This window comes from Podarcis muralis, chromosome 8 (assembly GCF_964188315.1).
Source record: "Podarcis muralis chromosome 8, rPodMur119.hap1.1, whole genome shotgun sequence".
In the NCBI taxonomy this organism is placed as follows: Eukaryota; Metazoa; Chordata; class Lepidosauria; order Squamata; family Lacertidae; genus Podarcis; species Podarcis muralis.
The window spans coordinates 2,476,096-2,499,689 of record NC_135662.1 but is presented as its reverse complement, the minus strand read 5'-3'; positions in this window follow the sequence as shown (position 1 = coordinate 2,499,689).

The window sequence follows — 23,594 nt, the reverse complement described above, 5'->3', positions numbered from 1 at the left end:
CCTCCCCCCTCGGCAGCACGCAACTAATGGCACGCTGATTATTGAGGTCAGAGACGCGGCCGCCTCTCAGGAACTTGGTTATTCATCTAAATTAGATCTTTTCCTGCGGCTGGCACATCCACTGCCTTTGCCGCTGCCACTGCCACTGCCACCAGCTTGCCATCGGCTGAGCAGAGGGACACAGGGGCTGAGAGGGCAGAGGAGGGGGGGTCGTCTGTGGGAAGCAGGTGGCACAAAGGGGATTGGTTGGGTGATTGCATGGGGTGCTTCTGCAGGCAGCTGGGCCCTCTTCCTGACCACCCTGCTGAGTTATTAGACACAGTGGTGCGCCATCTGTGGACTAGGGGGACTAGTTGTTGCATGGGACAAGACAGGCTTTGGAGAGAGCTGTTGTTCTGATTTGTTACGTCACTTCTTGTCCTGCCCTATCGCAAGGGGAACAATTCAGAAGCAGAATGCAGAAGGGGAAGGAGCTTTGCAATGAGTGTTGGTGGGATTTGGAGGGGGAAGCTATCGGATTCTTAAAAAATAATAATAATCCATTACTCTTCACAAAACAAGGCAGCGGAAGAGTTGAGCTCAATCAACTCTTTCCCATTGAGACTGGAAAAGAGGAGATTGAGAGGGGGTATGATTGTTGTTGTTTAGTCGTTTAGTCGTGTCCGACTCTTCATGACCCCCTGGACCAGAGCACGCCAGGCCCTCCTGTCTTCCACTGCCTCCCACAGTTTGGTCAGTTTGAGAGCCAGTGTGGTGTAGTGGTTAAGAGCGGTAGTCTCATAATCTGGGAAACCGGGTTCGAGTCTCCGCTCCTCCACATGCAGCTGCTGGGTGACCTTGGGCCAGTCACACTTCTTTGAAGTCTCTCAGCCCCACTCACCTCACAGAGTGTTTGTTGTGGGGGAGGAAGGGAAAGGAGATTGTTAGCCGCTTTGAGACTCCTTAAAGGGAGTGAAAGGCGGGATATCAAATCCAAACTCTTCTTCTCTTCTTCTTCTCTTCAAACTCATGTTCATAGCTTCGAGAACACTGTCCCACCATCTCGTCCTCTGTCGTCCCCTTCTCCTTGGGCCCTCCATCTTTCCCAACATCAGGGTCTTTTCCAGGGAGTCTTCTCTTCTCATGAGGTGGCCAAAGTCTTGGAGCCTCAGCTTCACGATCTGTCCTTCCAGTGAGCACTCAGGGCTGATATCCTTCAGAATGGAGAGGTTTGATCTTTTGATCTTCTTGCAGTTCATGGGACTCTCAAGAGTCTCCTGCAGCACCAGAATTCAAAGCATCAGTTCTTTGGCAATTAGCCTTCTTTATGGTCCAGCTCTCACTTCCATACATCACTACAGTGGTACCTCTGGTTAAAAACTTAGTTCGTTCTGGAGGTCCATTCTTAACATAAACTGTTCTTCATCTGAGGTACCACTTTAGCTAATGGGGCCTCCAGCTGACGCCGCACCACCGGAGCATGATTTCTGTTCTCATCCTGAAGCAAAGTTCTTAACCCAAGGTACTATTTCTGTGTTAGCGGAGTCTGTAACCTGAAGCATATGTAATCTGAAGAATATGTAACCCGAGGTACCACTGTACTGGGAAAACCATAGCTTTAACTATACGGACCTTTGTCTGCAAGGTGATGTCTCTGCTTTTTGGACTAGATGACCTTTGGGTCCCTTCCAGCTCTAAGATTCTAGGGTCCTATAATGCTTCTGGATACCAGTTTCTGGAGGCTGCAGGACTGGAAAGGGCTCTTGTGCTCGAATCCTGCTTGCTAGTTTTCCACAGGCATCTGACTGGCCACTGTGAGAATAGGATGCTGGACGAGATGGACCACTGGCCTGATTCAGAAGGCTGTTCTTAAGTTCTCATGTCCTTATCTGTCTCACCTGCCTGCTGGTTTATGATCAGTCAATTACTCCTGGCCCTCCCTCGTGGTTTTCCAATAACACACCTGGAGGGGCCATATATCATCAATTTGTTCTGAGCATCTGTGACTGATTATTAGCAATAAGCGCATATTAATAGCATCTGTGGGCATCATTAGGTAAACAGATTGCATTAAATGGGTGCATGAGAAAATAAATGCAAAAGTTAATCAAGGTGTCGCACAATTAGTGGCAGAATGAGATCTGGGGGGGGGTGGCTTTCAATCACACTCTCCCCAGTGGCAATAATAATAATAATAATAATAATAATAATAATAATAATAATAATAATAATTTATTATTTGTACCCCGCCCATCTGGATGGGTTTCCCCAGCCACTCTGGGCGGCTTCCAACAAAGATGAAAGATACACTAAAATGTCACATATTAAAAATTTCCCTGAAAAGGGGCTGCCTTCAAATGTCTTCTGAATGTCAGGTAGATTTTTATTGCTTTGACATCTGATGGGAGGGCATTCCACAGGGCGGGTGCCACTACCAAGAAGGCCCTCTGCCTTGTTCCCTGTAACTTGGCCTCTCGCAGTGAGGGAACCGCCAGTCCACACGATGAGGCTGACGTGATCCAGGGTGCGGTCAGAAGTTTTGCAAGGAGTCCTGAAGAGTTGAACCTACCTTGGCCTACCTTGCTGATGGAGCCGCAGGCCTATCCCAAAGTTATTCCAAATGTTCAGCCTCCTTTCTTACCATTTGAATCCGATGGTTTGGGTCCTGCCGTCTGGAGCTGTGGAAAAGTGCTCCATCTTCCATGTGACACCCCTCCAGATATTTGGAGGTGGTTATCCTATCGCCTCAACCGTTCCTCATAAGGCAGGGGTCAGCAACCATTTTCAGCCGTGGGCCAGTCCACCGTCCCTCGGACCATGTTGCGTGCCAGACTATATTTTTTTTGCGGGGGGGGATCAACAAATTCCTAGGTAAAGGGACCCCCGACCGGTTAGGTCCAGTCGTGACCGACTCTGGGGTTGCGGCGCTCATCTCGCTTTATTGGCCGAGGGAGCCGGCGTACAGCTTCCGGGTCATGTGGCCAGCATGACTAAGCTGCTTCTGGCGAACCAGAGCAGTGCACGGAAACGCCGTTTACCTTCCCGCCAGAGTGGTACCTATTTATCTACCTGCACTGGCATGCTTTCAAACTGCTAGGTTGGCAGGAGCAGGGACCGAGCAATGGGAGCTCACCTCGTCACGGGGATTCGAACCGCTGACCTTCTGATCGGCAAGTCCTTGGCTCTGTGGTTTAACCCGCAGCGCCACCCACATCCCCTCAGAGATCTACAGTTCTCATAACAATTTAGCAGTCAATCCCTCTTCCCAGGGGACTCTGGGTATTGTTGCTTTGGGCAGGGAACAGGGGGTCACCTGACAACAAAACTGTGGGGACTCAGTGGGGAGGAACTGAGGCAGGACTGGATTTGAACTCAAATTGGGCCTCACAAGAGTTTAGCTCCCGAGCTTGTTTTGATTTCCAGGACTTGTTGTTGTTTAGTCGTTTAGTCATGTCCAACTCTTTGTGACCCCCCTGGACCAGAGCACGCCAGGCACTCCTGTCTTCTACTGCCTCCCACAGTTTGGTCAAACTCATGCTGGTCGCTTCGAGAACACTGTCCCACCATCTCGTCCTCCGTCGTCCCCTTCTCCTTGTGCCCTCCATCTTTCCCAACAGCAGGGTCTTTTCCAGGGAGTCTTCTCTTCTCATGAGGTGGCCAAAGTCTTGGAGCCTCAGCTTCAGGATCTGTCCTTCCAGTGAGCACTCAGGGCTGATTTCCTTCAGAATGGAGAGGTTTGATCTTCTTGCAGTCCATGGGACTCTCAAGAGTCTCCTCCAGCACCACAATTCAAAAGCAACAATTCTTCTGCGACCAGCCTTCCAGGACTTAGCATGTGGAAATAAAGAAAGGGTACCTTTGATCATGTGCAGAATGCCCTTCATAAATGCAGGCAGCCCGGGCTCCTCCTCACAAATAGGGATTTGGGTTTCCTTTCCCAGTGTGGGGTTCATGCAAACTTGAACTCTTGCAGAACCCCGATCTTAGAAAATTAAACAAGGGATGGGGGTTGGGCTAGATGATCCTTTAGGGTCCCAACTCAACAATTCTGTGATTCTAAGAGTTCCTGGGAGGGTCCGTCAGTGGCTGCCGGCCTCTCGGCTCCCTTCAGACAGCCTGATCCGGGGAACAACATCAGCCTTACCTCCCAAACCAAGGAAGGACTCTGTGTAAAGTAAAAATAACAGATAAATCAAGTGTCAAAGAGGGTGGACCATGGCAGATTCTTTCACACAAGTTTATTTATCACTGTTTTCTCTCTGGGATGCTGACAGGCATGTTGGGGGAGGGAGGGAGGGGGGCAATTACATCGCCTCGCTTGATGGATGAGGCTTGTGGAGGGAAGCAGTTCTTCCTGCATCTTTTAAAAAATGGTCCCACGGGGAGTGGCTGGAGGCTCAAGGAAGAAGCCCCCGGCTAGCCTCAGGGCCAACGCACAGGATGATCGGCATGGAAGGGGGCCAAGAGGCGGCCGGAGAAGCCAGCCGTCGCCTCCCTCCTTGGCTCTCCGCAATCCACACTACATCATGGTGAAAGCGGAGTGAAGGCACACAGGGGGGGGAAGGTCAACCGCCAAACCAAAATGACTCCAGGTGTCTCAAATAAGTGAGCCAAGCTTCATTGAGCCAAAAAAAACCCCCAAAAAAGAATGAAATATACTCAGAGCGGATTTCATGCTCTTTATTCAGCTCATAGTGGTGAGGAAGAATGGAAGTTTCCCCAGAATGTCTGCTTTATATACATTATTTACACAATGGGACCCACGTGATTGGCTAATTCCGGGATTCTCCTGTAGGCCAATCAGGTTCACCAGGAGCTGGATTGGGTGGCTCCTATGGACCAATCAGACTGCTGCATTCTGGATCCTATTGTTCTAGGACCAATCAGACTGCTGCATTCTGGATCCTATTGTTCTAGGACCAATCAGACTGCTGCATTTTGGATCCTATTCACTCAGTACATAACAAAGAACCATCCAGGAACACTGGTTACAGGTAGATCAATCATCAATATTGGTTTCCCTCCATCTCTCATTTCCCCCCCAACCTTAAATTCAGTTTTCTGCCATTATTTTAAGTCTGCATGCAGATCCGCAGGCATTTGTATGCTCCTTCCTTTCATACAATTTGAGTGTACAAAGAAAAAAAAACTCCCGCAGCCTGGGAGTCATTCTGGACTCACAGCTGTCCACGGAGGTGCAGGTCAATTCTGTGTCCAGGGCAGCTGTTTATCAGCTCCATCTGGTATGCAGGCTGAGACCCTACCTGCCCACAGACTGTCTCGCCAGAGTGGTACATGCTCTGGTTATCTCTCACTTGGACCTACTGCAATGTGCTCTGTTATGTAGTGTAGTTTCACCCTGGGCCAACAGGGGGATACTGTATATAGTTTTCACTCAGGTCTGTAGATAGTTTTCACTCAGGTCCGCGGCAGTTATTTTAGGCGGGAACTCTGGGGCTGTTGTGGTTACAATGTGACAGCCGGCTGCCTATAAATACAGGCCGGCTGAGCTGTTCACAGTCAGTTCTATTCCAGCTTACCATAATAAAGAGCTACTTGAAGAGATCGCTGTGCCGGCTGCTATGTCAACCCACGACTTAACACTGGCGACGAGGATGGGATGGATGGACATCAGAGCACAGCCAGATGCGGCCAGCCTCTGAACTGAGCTGAATCACTGAGCTGAATCACAGAGCGAAATCACTGAGCGAAATCACTGGGCAGAACCAGTTCAGAGCTGACTGTTCTGGCTAGAGCACTGTGTTCCATCCATCGCCCTTCACGCCGGCATCGGAATCATGGCTTCACTTGTGCCTCTACCGCCGTTTGCGCCAGCCTCTGAATCATGGGACTCCTACCTCGCTCGGTTCGACTGCTACCTCCAAGCCAACGAACTGACAGCAGTATCACAGGATCGGAAGCGGGGCCTATTCCTCAGCCTCTGTGGGCCTGAGGTGTTTGCGACGGCCCGAGCGTTGGTTGCGCCTGAAGCAGTCCAGGCATCACCATGGGACACGATCCAAGAGAAGCTCCGCAACCACTACGCACCAAAGCCGTCCAAGATTGCTGCCCGCCATGCGTTCTACCACAGGAACCAGGCAGAGGGGGAGTCAATCAACAACTACACCACCGCCCTGCGACAGGCTGCAATGCACTGTGAGTTCCGAGACTTAGACGATGCCCTGATGGATCGAATCATCTGCGGGGTCCGGGACATCCATCTGCAACGGCGTCTCCTAGCCAAGCCAGACCTCACGCTACAGAAAGCCATTGAGGAGGCTGTGGCCTCAGAAGCTGCTGAACGCTCCGCTCAGGAGATCCGCAAGTCCAGCAGCCTGCGTCTTGCTAGGGAGCCCGTTCCGGTGCATCATGAAGAGGCCAGCAGTGAGGAGGCATCCTCCAGTGAAGACGATGATGTGCACCAGACAAAGCGGGAGCGCAGGAAGTTCCAACAGAAGTCCAAGGGCCAACCGGAATGTGCTGGCTGCGGAGGCAACCATTCCCGTGCCAAGTGTCGATTCAGAGACGCCATCTGTAGGAGGTGTTCCAGAAGGGGCCACATCGCTAAGGTCTGCCGATCGGCTCCGTCTGACACCCCCCCTTCATCGACTCGCAAGTCCAAGTCTTCACTCCAGTCTGCCAAGGAAAGTTGTTTCGCTCTCACCAACTGCCGCTGCCCGTCTGGAACCACGATTGGCCAAACCGACTCGCCTACGAGACGCAAGCTGAACGTCACGGTGCTCATTGAAGGAGCTCCATGTGACATGGAGATCGACACCGGGTCTGCCCTGTCCATCGTGTCATGGAGCACCATCAAAAGACTGGTACCCAGAGTGTCCAAAAGGCAACTCGACTCTCACCGCGTACACCTGAGAGACTACCAGGGAAACGACGTTCCCGTGGTAGGCGTTGGCCGGTTCCGGATCGCCTTCAAGGATTTTTCGGGCCTGCTCCGGTTGGTGGTGGTCGAAGGTCAGCGGCCAAGCCTCCTAGGGCTAGACTGGTTTGATGCCCTCGGCCTGGAAGTCACCGGCATCAACTGCATCTCTAACGCAGAGACTGAGGGTCTGGTCAAAGACTTTGCCGAGGTTTTTGACGGCACCTTGGGCCAATATACAGGTACGCCCATCTCCTTTAGCCTGGATCCACAAGTCGCCCCCATCAAGCTAAAGCCACGCCGGGTTCCCTTTGCTCTCAAGGCTAAGGTGGACGAACAACTGGACAAACTGATCGCCCAAGGAGTTTTGGAGCCGGTTGACCACGCAAAGTGGGAAACCCCCATCGTCACGCCTGTCAAGCCAGATGGGTCGGTGAGAATCTGCGCTGACTACAAGTGCACGATCAACAAGGCACTTCAGCAGCACGCTTATCCGGTTCCTGTTGTCCAACACCTGCTGCATTCCCTGGGTGAGGGTAAGGTCTTCGCTAAGCTGGACCTTGCCCAAGCCTATCAACAACTGCCAGTCGATGATGCCACTGCTGAAGCCCAGACGATCGTCACCCACCGGGGGGCATTCCGTTGCCGACGGTTGCAGTTCGGGGTGAGTGTGGCTCCTGGCATCTTCCAAGGCCTTATGGAGCGTCTCCTGCAAGGGCTTCCGGGCGTGGTACCATATTTTGATGACGTCTTGGTGTCTGCAGACTCACACCAGCAGCTGTTCGAGCGCCTCCGTGCCGTGCTGACCAGGTTCCAGGAGGCCGGGCTCAAGGTAAAAAGGGAGAAGTGCCAGATCGCCGTTCCACAGGTAGAGTTCCTGGGCTATCTTATCGATGCCTCCGGTCTTCATCCAACCACATCCAAGATCCGCGCTATCCAGCAGGCCCCCACTCCAAAGAACAAAACGGAGTTGCAGGCGTTCCTGGGGCTGCTGAACTTTTATAACATGTTCCTGCCCCACAAAGCCACAGTGGCTGAGCCTCTTCACCGACTCCTTAGCACTAAGACGCCTTGGGCCTGGGGTCATCGGGAGACGGCGGCCTTCAACGCGGTCAAGGCTCTCCTTTCTTCGGACAGTGTGCTGGTACAGTACAGTGAATCCAGGCCGCTGGTCCTTGCCTGCGACGCCTCACCTTTTGGCATCGGGGCTGTCCTTAGTCACCGTTTTCCAGATGGAAGAGAAGCACCGCTCGCCTACTTTTCCAGGACACTATCTCTGACGGAACGGAATTACAGCCAGCTCGACAAGGAGGCATTGGCACTTGTGGCTGGAGTGAAGAGGTTTCATGAATACCTCTATGGCAGGACTTTTGACCTCATCACTGACCACAAGCCACTCCTGGGCCTCCTCGCCGGTGATCGTCCAACTCCACCGGTCCTCTCACCACGCATGCTGCGATGGACTGTTTTCCTGGCTGCCTACCACTACCGGCTCATCCACCGCCCGGGGAAATCGATGGGCCATGCCGACGCCCTCAGCCGTTGCCCTCTTCCAGCATTTGTGGAAGACCCGGCTCCAGCTTCATCGCTCCTTCTGATTGAGGATCTTCCGGCAGCGCCTGTGTCGGCTGCCACTGTGGCCTCCGCATCTGCCCAGGATCGCACCATCAGCCGGGTGCTCAACTGGGTGTGGAGGGGGTGGCCACAAGGGCCCTTTGCATCGGAGTTCCAGCCCTTCGCAACCAGACAACATGAACTCTCAGCTCATCGCGGCTGTCTGCTGTGGGGAGACCGCGTCGTGATTCCCCAGGGACTCCGTCAGCGCGTCCTGGAGGCTCTGCACGTTGGCCACCCGGGAATTGTCAAAATGAAGGCGTTGGCTCGGTGTTACGTCTGGTGGCCTAATATGGACGATGCCATCACTGCCTGGGTGTCCGCCTGTCAAGCGTGCCAGGAGTCGAGGCCTGCACCACCGGCAGCTAAGGGATACACGTGGGAGACGCCAAAGACACCCTGGTCGAGGGTGCACATCGATCTGGCTGGCCCCTTTCACGGCCGGACCTTTATGGTAGTGGTGGACGCCTATTCCAAATGGCTGGAGGTCGCCCTGATGCCCTCCACCACTACCGAAGCTGTCATCCGGGTGCTGCGAGGCCTGTTTGCAACGCATGGGTGTCCTGATGTCCTTGTCTCTGACAACGGACCGCAGTTCACATCAGGCACGTTTGAGCGGTATCTTTTGGGACTGGGCATCCGCCATGCCCTAACGGCACCCTTTCATCCATCCAGCAACGGGCAAGCGGAAAGAATGGTGCGCTCGACAAAAGAGGCACTGGCGCGCCTGGACCGGGGAGACTGGCATGAGCGGGTCGCCGAATACTTGTTCGCGCAACACATCACCCCTCATGCGGCCACAGGGAGGAGTCCTGCGGAACTGCTTATGGGCCGCCGCCTCAGGTCACCGCTCGACCGGCTACACCCAGACTTTGCCGTGGCTGAACCCCCAGGCTGTGCCAACGCACCACGGTCATTTGTCCCAGGAAACCAGGTCTTTGCCCGGAACTATGTGGGGGACATCCCTTGGGTGCCAGCCACAGTAGTGGGAGTCACTGGACCTCGCTCGTACCAGGTGGCACTCGAAGACGGGCGCTTGTGGCGACGGCACATAGACCAACTTAGGCGCAGGGTTGGGGACTTGGACACTACCGAGGTGCCCCCAACTGCGCTTGCGGCTCCAGAAGAGACACGTACAGATGGCGAGGCCCCACCTACACCTCCCTCGCAAACTGCCAGCGTGGAGCCGAACCAAGCCGTCTCAGAACAGACTCAGACCACTCCACTTGCGGAGGCTCCACTCACAGCAGCGGATCCAGGGGAGTTGGTTCCAACGCCACCTAGGGTCGCACCACAGCCTCAGCGAGAACTGTGTGGCCCTCCGGACTTGGCTACCAGTCCCCGGCGGTCTGGCAGAGTTTCCAAGCGCCCAACTCATTTAAAGGACTATGTTGTTGGACAGGTATCACTGTTGGTCTAAGTATGGGAAATGTAACCGATATGCTTTTGTGCCTAATTGAACCATTACGCGTAGTGCTGTATATAAGGAAACCATTACGATTGTAACTAACGCCTTATCTCGGTGGGGAGGGGTGTTATGTAGTGTAGTTTCACCCTGGGCCAACAGGGGGATACTGTATATAGTTTTCACTCAGGTCTGTAGATAGTTTTCACTCAGGTCCGCGGCAGTTATTTTAGGCGGGAACTCTGGGGCTGTTGTGGTTACAATGTGACAGCCGGCTGCCTATAAATACAGGCCGGCTGAGCTGTTCACAGTCAGTTCTATTCCAGCTTACCATAATAAAGAGCTACTTGAAGAGATCGCTGTGCCGGCTGCTATGTCAACCCACGACTTAACATGCTCTATGTGGGGCTACCTTTGAAGGTGACCCAGAAACTACAACTAATCCAGAGTGCGGCAGCTAGACTACCGGTCTTGAAAGACCTACACTGGCTCTCAGTACATTTCCGAGCACAATTCAAAGTGTTGGTTCTGACCTTTAAAGCCCTAAACGGCCTCAGTCCAGTATACCTGAAGGAGCGTCTCCACCCCCATCATTCAGCCCGGACACTGAGGTCCAGCTCCGAGGTCCTTCTGGCGGTTCCCTCCCTACAAGAAGCGAAGTTACAGGGCACCAGGCAGAGGGCCTTCTCGGTGGTGGCGCCCGCCCTGTGGAACGCCCTCCCACTAGATGTCAAAGAGGAAAATAACTACCAAACTTTTAGGAGACATCTGAAGGCAGTCCTGTTTAGGGAAGGTTTTAATATTGAATAGGTTGTTGTATTTTAGTGTTTTGTTGGAAACCGCCCAGATTGGCTGGGGAAACCTAGCCAGATGGGTGGGGTATAAATAATAAATTATTATTATTATTATCCAATGCTGCTTGCGGGTTTCTATTTGAGGCATGTGGCTGGCCACTGTGAGAACCGAATGCTGGAGTAGGTGAGCATGGAGCTGTTCCAGCAAGCTTGTCTCTGTTCTTATGGGGTTTCTCGCCCGTGGAAGCAGCAGGCTGGCAAACCGACAGGCTTGTGCAGAAAGAACCTTTGTAACACTGCAACAGTGAATTCCACCCCAAGACACACAAAAAGCAAAGGAGCAGTACAAACTCTTATTCCAAATCAGCCCAATTGCCCTTAATTATTGATAAATAATCACCAGTAGTGATGTATGGAAGTGAGAGCTTCAAGAAGGCTGATCGCCAAAGAATTGATGCTTTTGAATTCTGGTGCTGGAGGAGACTCTTGAGAGTCCCATGGACTGCAAGAAGATCAAACACATCCATTCTTAAGGAAATCAGGCCTGAGTGCTCACTGGAAGGACAGATCCTGAAGCTGTGGCTCTACGACTTTGGCCACCTCATGAGAAGAGAAGTCCCCCTGGAAAAGACCCTGATGTTGGGAAAGATGGGGGGCACAAGGAGAAGGGGACGACAGAGGACGAGATGGTGGGACAGCGTTCTCGAAGCTACCAGCATGAGTTTGACCAAACTGCGGGAGGCAGTGGAAGACAGGAGGGCCTGGCGTGCTCTGGTCCACGAGGTCACGAAGAGTCGGACACGACTAAACGACTAAACAACAACAATTGATAAATACAAAAGGATTAAATTATCTGTGATTGGCAGACACTGCATATTAATAATGACGACGATGATGATGATAATAAAACAATTTATATGCCACCTTTCATTTCAAGAAGAAATACGAAGGCTTTCATTATCCCAAGAAAGCAAGTGTTCTATATTTGCAAATATCTGTAATTAAACTGTTGTTTCATATGATAAATGAACAGCATCTAAGGTTGTTCTGATCTTTCTTTCTTTTGCCTTCCTTCATGCAGATGAACGATGAAATGTTCTCTTTTGCAGATCTGTTCCTTGAGCGCAGGAGCCGCACACCGTCTCCAGTCGGGGCCTATAGCTATACTTTCTGTTCTTACCTTATACTTCCTACCTTATCCATTCGAAATGCTCACTTCTCATAACACCATTAAGGCATCTAAGCAAAACATACAAATGGGTTCAGAGGGATAGAGGAACCAATCATTCTGTTTCTTTGAACTGTAACCTTCTCCCAGAAACCACTTATTTTTTTACAAGTCCACCATGTGTGGGTAAAAACCAACTCCATTCCCCAACATTGACAATATGTTACTGACACTGGGAAATATATTTGCCCCCCCCCTTTTTTTTTGCGGTGTCATATTGCCAGGAGTATAAAACTTTACAGAAGTTTCTTTTCAAGTCTGGTGCACGGGCAGAAATTTGGCCCATTGTGAAAATACATTTCCACTGGCATTTGGGATTTTCCATTCTGAAAAACGTAAGAGCTCTGCTGGATCGAGGCCTTGGCCCATCTTGTCAAGTACCCTGTTCTTTTCTTTTTTTTAATTTAATAATATATTTAACATAATTATTACAAAATATAAGCAAAATATTGCAAATACATACATACATATATATTTCAGATAAGCACACATATATAAAAAAAGAACAAAAGAGAAAAAAGGAAGAAAAGAAGAAAGAGAAAGAAAAAATAAAGAAGAAGAAGAAAAGTTGGAAGAATTTCTTCCAAATTTATTCTACAAATATCTCAATAATAAAATTTCATAGATTGACTTCCATCGCTTACACTGCACTTCCTATATATATTTTAAGCAAGATTGTATCTGCTATTCCATATTTTCCCCAATCTCACACAAATATTCTAATCAGTAAGTTTTCTAAATCTTTCATAAATCCGTTCTAAACACAACCAATACCTTACATTTAATCTTTGTCTACATTGTGAAAAATACATTTCCACTGGCATTTGGAATTTTCCATTCTGAAAAACGTGAGAGCTCTGCTGGATCGAGGCCTCGGCCCATCTAGTCCAGAATCCTGTTCTTGCAGTGGCCAACCAGATCCTGATATGGGAAACTCGTGAGCAGGACCCAAAACACACAAAAACTCTCCCCTCCTGTGGTTTCCAGCAGCTGGTATTCAGAAGCAATTCTGCCTCGACTGGGGAGATACAGGACAGCCATCCTGGCTAGTAGTCATTGATGGGCTTTTCCTCCAGGAATTTTGAAGCCATCCAACTTGGATGGCTTCTTGTGGAAGAGAGTTCCATAGTCAAACTATGCCTGTGTGAAAAAGTACCGTACTTTTTTGTGTATAAGACGAGGTTGTTTCACTCTAAAATAAGGTTAAAAATCAGGGGGCATCTGTATAAAATGGGTTCAAATATATGTTGGAAATGTAAGGAAAAAGAAGGGACTTTTTACCCTATGTGGTGGGATTGTACTAAAATTAAAAAAAAGGGAAATGATATACAGTGAGTTGAAGGAAATGTTCCAATAAACATTTGTAAAAAAGAAACCTGAAGCATTTTTGTTAGGGATTGTAAGAAAAGACCTGCCAAGGAAATTGAAGAACATATTCATGTACGTGACAACGGTGGCAAGAGTCTTAATAGCACAAGGATGGAAGAACGAAGAAATCCCGACCAAATCCCGACTGTGGCAAGAGAAACCGATGGATTATGTGGAATTGGCGAAACTGAAACACAAACTGCGTGACAAGGACAACTGTGACTTTAAAAAAGAATGGGAACCTTTTACAAAGTACTTAAAGAAACAACAAAACGAACTGGACTCCTTGGCAGGTTTTGAATAAGCATACACAAAGGAGAATGTTAGCCGCTTTGAGACTCCTTAAAGGGAGTGAAAGGCGGGATATCAAATCCAAACTCCTCTTCTTCTCTTCTTCTTCTTCTTCTTCATCTCCATGTTCTGCTTCTCTCCATTCATTCCTACTCTTGGCTTCCTGTAACTTAATCAATTCCTGATCCACAAGAGGACGTTTCCTCTTTTTCCTTGACTTCTAAGCTTGCTATGATGAGATACTTTGTCAAATGCTTTTTGAAAGCCCAGCTACACCAAGTCAACCGGACCACCTCTACCTGTATGCTTGTTGACACTCTCAAAGAACTCTAATAGAATGTCTAACCAGAGTGGTGCATGCTCTGGTTATCTCCCGCTTGGACTACTGCAATGCGCTCTACGTGGGGCTACCTTTGAAGGTGACCCGGAAACTATAACTAATCCAGAATGTGGCAGCTAGACTGGTGACTGGGAGCGGCCGCCAAGACCATATAACGCCAGTCTTGAAAGACCTACACTGGCTCCCAGTCCGTTTCCGAGCACAATTCAAAGTGTTGGTGCTGACCTTTCAAGCCCTAAACGGCCTCGGCCCCGTAGACCTGAAGGAGCATCTCCACCCCCATCGTTCTGCCTGGACGCTGAGGTCCAGCGCCGAGGGCCTTCTGGTGGTTCCCTCACTGCGAGAAGCAAAGCTACAGGGAACCAGGCAGAGGGCCTTCTCGGTGGTGGCACCCGCCCTGTGGAACGCCCTCCCAGCAGACGTCAAAGAGAAAAACAACTACCAGATTTTTAGATGACATCTGAAGGCAGCCCTGTTCAGGGAAGTTTTTTATGTGTGACATTTTAATTTATTTTTAATCTTTGTTGGAAGCCGCCCAGAGTGGCTGGGAAAACCCAGCCAGATGGGCGGGGTACAAATAAATAATTATTATTATTATTATTATTATTATTATTATTATTATTATTATTAGATTCGCAAGACAGAACTTGCCCTTGCAGAAGCCATGCTGGCTCTGATTCAAGTGAGGCTTGTTCTTCCATGTTAACCTAAAGTAGTTATCTTACCCACATCAGGTGCAATTAATACCTAATACAACTGTCATTCTAATTATTTGGCTTTGAAAGCTCATGGATTAATCATTTATTCCCCAAACAAGGATAAGCCTTTACCTGCATTTCCAGCTTTTAAACGTTTCACAGAGAAACTTGCTAACTGACAAATATCTAAACCATGGAGGGATTTCTTATTCCCATTTTATTTGCTAAATCAGCTGTAGTTATTAGTTTACCATCCTTTATTGCATCAGCAAAAGTTGTAATTTTATTTCTGGCCCACTCTGCTGCACCACCAACTAATTGAAATTTATTATTACACAGGAAAGATTGCAGCAATGACAGTTTACAAGACAGTAGGGTCTTATATTTATCCCAGACTTGATGAACAGCTATTATCATTGGATTTGGCTTTAGGACAGAACTTATTTCACCAGACTTCTTTTGATGTGCCGGTGGTAGATATTGCAACAGAATTCTGGGAAAACTTTGCTTCAAGATAGAAGCTGATGAGTCCTCATCTAACCAACGTGCTTGTATTTTTAATCATTAGGCTGTATACTTTTAAAACAAAAGATATTTGAGCAATTCTAACCAACCTGTGCTGACTGGATTTTGCAAAGTTGATGCAGGTATTTGTGGCTCTTTATTGCTTGATGAAAATATTAATACTCTATTAATCTTTTATAACACCACCATGAGCATCGGAACATAGGATTTTGCCTTCCACGGAGTCAGACAGACTATTGGCCCCTCTAATTTAGTCTTGTCTACACTTTGATGAGTAAATCAAAGTTAACAGTAATAATTTCTGGTTGTTTTTAGTATCCTGCACCACATCTCAACACCTGCATTTCCCCTACATCTGAATATACAGAACTCTCTTTGGCAAAATTCCCTTCTCTCCGGGAAATGTATGTAGAATTAGGTTAGATTTTCTCCCGAGCAATCCTATAAGATCCCAGGTCCCTGAGCGAATGGCTGGCTCTCTGGTCACCAGAACAAAACGGGATTCTTACAAGACAAGCATCTTCAGAGAGATGAGGATGCTGTACCTTGCTAGAGGTAAAAGTGATTGATTTTTCAGAGTCCACTGTTTTAAGAATTTGTTTTTCTAATGGGCCCTAAAGTCTCATCATGGCTTTTGCTGACCTCGGCAGAGCCTGGCCGGGAGTTCCTGGGCCCAGCTGGGCAGGCGGAGGAAGCGAAAAAGGAGGAGGAGGCAGGAGCAATTGGAATTGGGGAGGAGGGGGTGTTCTGCAACATGTCCATTCGAGATACGGCCTCCGAAAATGGGGATTATACTGTACCATAAATACTAATGCATTAGTCGTAGCTTCACACTTTGCTGCCTCCAGCGCTCTCTCCATTTGCCGGCATGATAATCTATTTGAATATCAATGCGGGTTTGATGTTAAATTGCTTCCCTTGGCGTTTCAGATAAAGGGCGGCCGCACGGTGAGGCCAGGCGCTTTGGGGGCTGACGGCGCACCGTATCTGAGGAGGGAATCGCAGAGCTTGTGATCAAAACCCTCTTCTTTCCTGAGAGCTCCCCGGAACACATCCTTGCCCCCTGGCTGCTGTTTCCGAGGGTTGCGATTAAGCCCCGCGTGCTCTAAACGAAAGGCCTCTCCGAAACAGGGTCAATCTTGACTGGGAATACTGGAAACGGGAACAGTCTGCCTGGGTTCTTGTTTCTTTTCTGGAAATGTTTCCATAAGAAACATATGAGGTCCAGCTCCGAGGGCCTTCTGGCGGTTCCCTCGCTGCAAGAAGCCAAGTTACAGGAAACCGGGCAGAGGGCCTTCTCGGTGGTGGCACCTGCCGTGTGGAACTCCCTCCCAGCAGATGTCAAAGAGAACAAGAACTACCAGACTTTTAGAAGACATCTGAAGGCAGACCTGTTTAGGGAAGCTTTTAATGTCTGATGCATTGCTGTATTTTAGTGTTTTGTTGGAAGCCGCCCAGAGTGGCTGGAGAAGCCCAACCAGATGGGTGGGGCATAAATAATAAATTATTATTATTATTATTATTATTATTATTATTATTATTAGCCTGTTGGACCAGGCCAATGGCAGCAAATCCATCAGTGGAGAAGCCCCAGCCCCTTGCTAAGGACAAACGAGAGTCACTGAAACATGGGTTCATAGAATCGTGGAGTTCAAAGGGACCCGAGGGTCATCTAGTCCCACCCTCTGAAATGCAGGAATCTCAACTAAAGCATTCATGAGAGATGGCCAACCAACTTCTGCTTAACAACCTCCAAGGAAGGAGAGTCCACCACATCCCAAAGGAGGCTGTTCAGCTGTTGGACAGCTCTTACTGTCAGAAAGTTCTTCCTGATGTTTCGTTGGAATCTCCTTTCTGGCAAATCGAATCCATTGGTTCAGGTCCTACCCTCCAGAGCAGGAGATAACAAGCTTGAAGATGGCTGTCTTATCTCCTCTCAGCCTCCTCTTTCCCAGGCTAAACATACCCATGTCCCTCAAATGTAAATAATAATAATAATAATAATAATAATAATAATAATAATAATAATAATAATAGAATATATTATTTATACTCTGCCCATCTGGTTGGGTTTCCCCAGCCACTCTGGGTGGCTCCCAACTGAATATTAAAAATATGATAAAATATCAAACATTAAAAACTTCCCTAAACAGGGCTGCCTTCAGATGTCTTCTAAAAGTTTGGTAGTTGGTGTTCTCTTTGACATCTGATGGGAGGGTGTTCCACAGGACGGGTGCCACCAGCGAGAAGGCCCTCTGCCTGGTTCCCTGTAACTTCGCTTCTCGCAGGGAGGGATCTACCAGAAGGCCCTCAGAGCTGGACCTCAGTGTCTGGGCGGAACGATGGGGGTGGAGACGCTCCTTCAGGTATACTGGAAGATTGTGAAGCTCCTTGACATCTGACAGGAGGTGGGTGCCACCACCAAGAAGGCCCCCTGCCTGGTTCTCTGTAACTTCGCTTCTCATAGGGAGGGATCCGCCAGAAGGCCCTCGGAGCTGGACCTCAGTGTCCGGGCAGAACGATGAGGGTGGAGATGCTCCCTCAGGTATACTGGGCCTTTGAGGCCATTTAGGGCTTTCAGGGTCAGCACCGACACTTTGAATTGTGCTCGGAAACATACTGGGAGCCAATGTAGGTCTTTCAGGACTGGGGTTATATGGTCACGGCAGCCGCTCCCAGTCAAACCATTGGAGAGTTACATCGCCTGCTGTGGCCGTAGAGACCAATCTGGGTTTAATACTTTAAATATAGCATAAGAAAAGGCTTTTTTTTAAAGACTGGGGAAATTTTTAGGAGAAATCCTTTGAGATACATGCAGCTATGATGTGGTGAAAACGGGGGCAGGCTTGAGACTCTTCCAGTCTGGTTTCAAGCCTGGAACCAGGTTTGTTGGCTCTTCTTGCCTCTGGGTATGGAAATGTGCAGCGATTTCTGGGTCGGTGTGGCCGTGTTAACATGCTTGTGTGGTGCCTGGCTCCCTTGCTGTATTCAATCGTCAGCACATCTCCTTCTTCCTCTAACCAGCGAGTCAGCGAAAAACGGGCGAGCAAAACTGATAACAAGATGTTGCATCCCAAGAGGAACTACAGACTCGGACATTTTTGACATGACTCCCAAAGCCTGCAAGGCCACACGGAGATTTCTCTTTTGTACGCTACAAAATATATACGCTACGGTGCAAAAGGGGCTCTGCATGAATCGGCTCCCCCATTTATTTATGGGAAGCGTTTATCGTCTGCCCTTCATCTCATGGCTCACTGGGGCAGAGGTGCAGAAACCTCGAAATCACACTGGAGACGAAAAACTGAGACAAGGCAAAAACTGCTCAAAACTCAAAATTCAAAGGAAAAGACTGAAGCAGAAGAAGAAACTGCCCTGTTATCTGCGGTTGAAGGATAGTATAGAAAATAAATCAACAACAACAACAACAACAACAGACATTTTGACTTCACCCCAAATGCCTGGGGAAAGAGGGAACCTCCACTGTTGATTTCATCCACTTCAGAAAATTTTGGACATGGCCCCCTTTTCAAAAAAGGCGGGATGGGTATTCCGGTAATGGCAAGGCAAAACCAGAAAACATGATCACAACAAGATATAGTTTGTGTAGGGACGCGGGTGGCACTGTGGTCTAAACCACTGAGCCTCTTGGGCTTGCCAATTAGGTCCGTGGTTCGAATCCCTGTGACAGAGTGAGCTCCCGTTGCTCGGTCCTGGCTCCTGCCAACCTAGCAGTTTGAAAGCACACCAGTGCAAGTAGATAAATAGGTATGGCTGCGGCAGGAAGGTAAACAGTGTTTCTGTGCACTCTGGTTTCCGTTACAGTGTCCCGTTGTGTGATGGCCTGGGACTCAGACTTGGAACCAAAGGAGTTTCAGTCTGCACTGGATCCTTTGCCTCAGGCATCATCTGAACCAAGTCTGGGGCCTGATTCTGAAGAGCCCCAGTCTGCACAGGTTCCCCTGCAACAAACACCAGCTGGGCCAAGTCAGGGGCCTGAGCCTGCCCTGGCTCCAGATGCGGGGATGACCTCATTGCCTGCAGCTGGGCCATCACTTACAGCTGCTCCACTACCAGTTGGGTCAGGGGAGGCTGAGGCGGCCCCTGGGTCTAGTAACCCACCGACTTCTCCCGAGCTGCAGAGACTAAGGTCTGAGAAAAGGAGAAACCTGAGTACTCACAGGAGGAGTGCTCGCCTTTGGGCAAAACAGGGAGGTGAGTCGCCGGGGGATCAGGACCGGCCGCTACCCCGACAAAGATAAAAGGCTACTGGACCCCGATCCAGGTTGCGGGAGCAACATTGCTGTATGCTAGATCCTGCCTGAGATCCTGTACCTGTACCTGCCTGGTTTCCTGCCTTGTGCCCTGCCTTGGCCCTGTCAGACTGACTCCTAGTGGAACCTACGGATTCTGGACCAGACCTGGACCGGTTCTCAGGTTACCCCTGGGCCCAACAGCAGTTCAGTCATGCTGGCCACGGACCTGCAAAGCTATCTGCAGACAAATGCCGGCTCCCTCCGCTTGAAAATGGAGATGAGCGCTGCACCCCATAGTCGCCTTTGACTTGATTTAATCGTCCAGGGGTCCTTTCCCTCATAGTTTATTGTCTACAACATAAACAATTACAGAGAATGGCTTCCCTAAGCCAGCTCAGAGTGTTCCTCCACAAACCACCACCACTGCTGGAAAAAGGGTGGTCTAATATTTACACTGCTACACCAATTCAAGGCTCTCATGTTTGTGTTTAAAGCCCTAAATGACTTGGGTCCCAAATACTCCAACGGCCACCTCCTTCCTTCCAGGCCTTCTCTGGTGCTAACATCCACAGAGTGGGGCCTTCTTGGTGGTTCCTCCACCCTCAGAGTCTCAGGGTGGGGTGGGGTATCCCAGGAGGAGAGGGCCTTCTCTGTGGTGGCTCCTAAACCGTGGAACTTGCTCCCCAGAGGAGGGTGCCTGGCACCTTCACTATATAGTGTGGGAATGTTCAGGGATGCAGGAGAGGATATATTGTTTGATTATAGCCTTTCCAACTTGTGTAAACAAGTTCACAATTTTAGCAGAGTAACATCCCCCTTTTTAAACTCACAGCGGATGCGTTTGCTCAGGCTTGCTAAAGCCTCTATAATAACTGTTCTGGTATTTCCCCCTTATTCCCTCGTAAAAGATAAGACACAACACAGTCTTCTATAAAAGTATAAAAAGGTTTACTCACACACCATTCTGTTCACAATTGGATCCCAGAAGGCAGACTTAGCTTAGAAAAGTAACATACACCTGGAAACTATCTCATAAGGAGACAGTCACTTTGTCCTCTCTTGGCTGGAAGCCTAGAGAGCATCTTTGGCTAAGCAGATATTGCTTCTTTGATGCATGTAGTCAAAGAGAGAGAGATGGCTGCCCTGCCCTGTGCCTTTGTCGTTACCTGGACAGGTGAGGCCACACCCACCTCTAGTCACATGCAGAGGAAGTCTGTCCCAGCCCAGAAGGAAACAGGAAGTTTGCCGGCTGGCTGGACAAACATTCCTCCCCATGTGCAAACATGTTCACTCTAGGAATGTTGTACTTGACTGCTCTTGTGTTTCACATCCCACATATACCGTAGTTCCATGAGTGGACAGGTGGGCGAGGATTGGGGAAGTGGCTTCCCACCTCTGGTCCAGACTTATTGACAGCAGCTCTCTAGGATGTCAGAGAGGCAGTTCCTACCTGGAGATCCTGTTGGGCATCAATCCTGGGAAAGGATGGAGAGTTTGGCATTTTTTTGTTCAGAGAAATGGCAAGTAACAGGAGATGTTATAGAAGCTCATAACATTAGGCAAGGCATGGAGAACAGGGACAAATCTGAATGTAGGAAGATTCGGGACAGGTAAAGAAAACGACTTCTTCATGCAGTGCCTGGGTAACCTGTGGAACTCCATCCCACTTGAATAGTTTTAAAAGAGGATTGGCCAAATTCATGGGCCCCTGGTTGGCTATTGTGAGAACAGGTGGGCCGTTGGTCTGATCCAGCAGATCTTCGTTTCTTATTACTTTCTGCATGGAAAGTAGACATAAAAAGGTAAAGGGACCCCTGACCATTAGGTCCGGTCGTGACCGACTCTGGGGTTGCGGCGCTCATCTCACTTTATTGGCCGAGGGAGCTGGTGTACAGCTTCCGGGTCATGTGGCCAGCATGACGAAGTCGCTTCTGGCGAACCAGAGCAGTGCACAGAAACGCCGTTTACCTTCCCGCCGGAGCGGTACCTATTGATCTACTTGCACTTTGACGTGCTTTCGAACTGCTAGGTTTGCAGGAGCAGGGACCGACCAACGGGAGCTCACCCCGTCGCGGGGATTCGAACCACCGACCTTCTGATCGGCAAGTCCTAGGCTCTGTGGTTTAACCCACAGCGCCACCCGTGTCCCTAAAGTAGACATGTTCTCCTCTTAAAGCCTCCGTTCAGAGCCAGGATCCTTCCTGTCCTGCCACTTGTTGTTCCACCCGACTGGTGGATGTGTCTCCTTCACAGCACAGCCGCTGTCCCTTGGCGATCGCTCATTTTTAGCAAATTGCTAAGAGGCCAATAAGTAATGGCCACGAGTCACTAAAAAGCTGATAATTCTTTGCAGAAAATTACAGCCATGTTCGTCGAGAAATGTTAACACAGAGAGCCATAAAACGAATGGGAGGAAGTGCAGGGTTGGTTGCCGTGAGCAGGCGTGAGTTATAACCCTGTGATGGGGCTGCGAGAGGACATAACTTTTTAAAATGTTCTCGGGGAAGGGAAATGCACATTGATTGGAGATTATTTTAACTTCATGGATTTTTCTCTGCACATAAGTCATAGGCACAACTGGTGACTCTTGCAAGTCGTGGAGTTAAGGTGATGCTGGCTGTGTCCTTTGAGGGACAATATTCTTCTGAGTACCTCTTCTGTCCTGGGCCCCCTCAGGGCAGGTCCTGCCTTCAGTAATGGCGAGAGGTCCAGGCTGGTATCCCTGCCTCAAGCGCATCAATTTTGCTGACTTAATTGAACTAAATTGTTTGAATTGGATTTGGAATAAACGTGCGATTAATTGTTAGTGTTTTGAATTCTATCGTGTCGTTACCTTCCTTAGTGGGTCATGCAAATCACCTTTCTGAGTAATGCTTTTTATAGGGTAGGGTAAGGGGGCAATATGATGGCATGCGGGTAGCGCTGTGGGTTAAACCACAGAGCCTAGGACTTGCCGATCAGAAGGTCGGCGGTTCGAATCCCCGTGACGGGGTGAGCTCCCGTTGCTTGGTCCCTGCTCCTGCCAACCTAGCAGTTCGAAAGCACATCAAGTGCAAGTAGATAAATAGGTACCGCTCTGGCGGGAAGGTAAATGGCATTTCCGTGCGCTGCTCTGGTTCGCCAGAAGCGGCTTAGTCATGCTGCCTCGGCCAGTAAAGCAAGATGAGCACTGCAACCCCAGAGTCGTCCGTGACTGGACCTAATGGTCAGGGGTCCCTTTACCTTTTTAAGGAAGAGTGGGACATTCCAAGATCAGGTCAGAACCGGGACGGCTTCTGTAAATCTGGGACTGTCCCTGGAAAATAGGGACACTTCAAAGGTCTGTATTGCTCTTCTCTGCGATATGTTTATTAACTGGAGGGAAACCACAAATGCACAAACAATTAAAATGCAGCATAAAAATACTATCAGAACAACATAAGACAGCACTGTATGTGTTGTATTTTTGTGCAAGTTTGTGTTTAAATGCAGCTCCATGTGAAAAGGGGATGGAACAGATCGATGGCAGGGAAATGTGAGACCAAGAGCGGAAACAGACAGATCCGTCCCTCCCTGTTCGAAAAGCACTTGCCGTGGAAGGGATGACCTGCAGGAAGAGATCGAAGGCCTGGAGGCGGCTTGTGCGAATAAGCACAGCCACAAGCCGCCGTGGCCCTCCTCCGAATCCACATAGACATGTGACCTACTGACTCACCAGAAGCAAGGGAACAGCCTGACCCCCCCAAAAACACCCCCAACTTACCCAGGAAGAAACCAACATCTCAGCATCCCTCAGAACACAGAAAGAGCATTTTTCCAAGCAAAACTTGCAAACGGTGGTACTTGGACCATAAGCATGTTCTGTATATTTGTAGTTTAAATGCTCTGTACTTCTCAGATGTTCCTCATTGTGGGAAAGCAGCATATTGTACCCTCCAACATTTCTCTGATGAAAATAGGGACATCCTAAGGCGAAAGCGGGACGTTCCGGGATCAAATCAGAAACTGGGACAGCTTCTGTAAAACCAGAACTGACCCTGGAAAGCAGGGACACTTGGAGGGTTTGGTATGTAAGTAAAGTCAATCAATAAACACAGGAAGTGTCTCTGGGGGTGGGAGAAGCCCCTCTGTCCCTGGGCAAGCCACACTTTTTCAATTGGAGAGAGAGAGAGACACTGGTGGCTTAGTGGTTAGAGCAGGGTTTCCCAAACTTGGGTCTCCAGTTGTTTTGGGGCTGCAG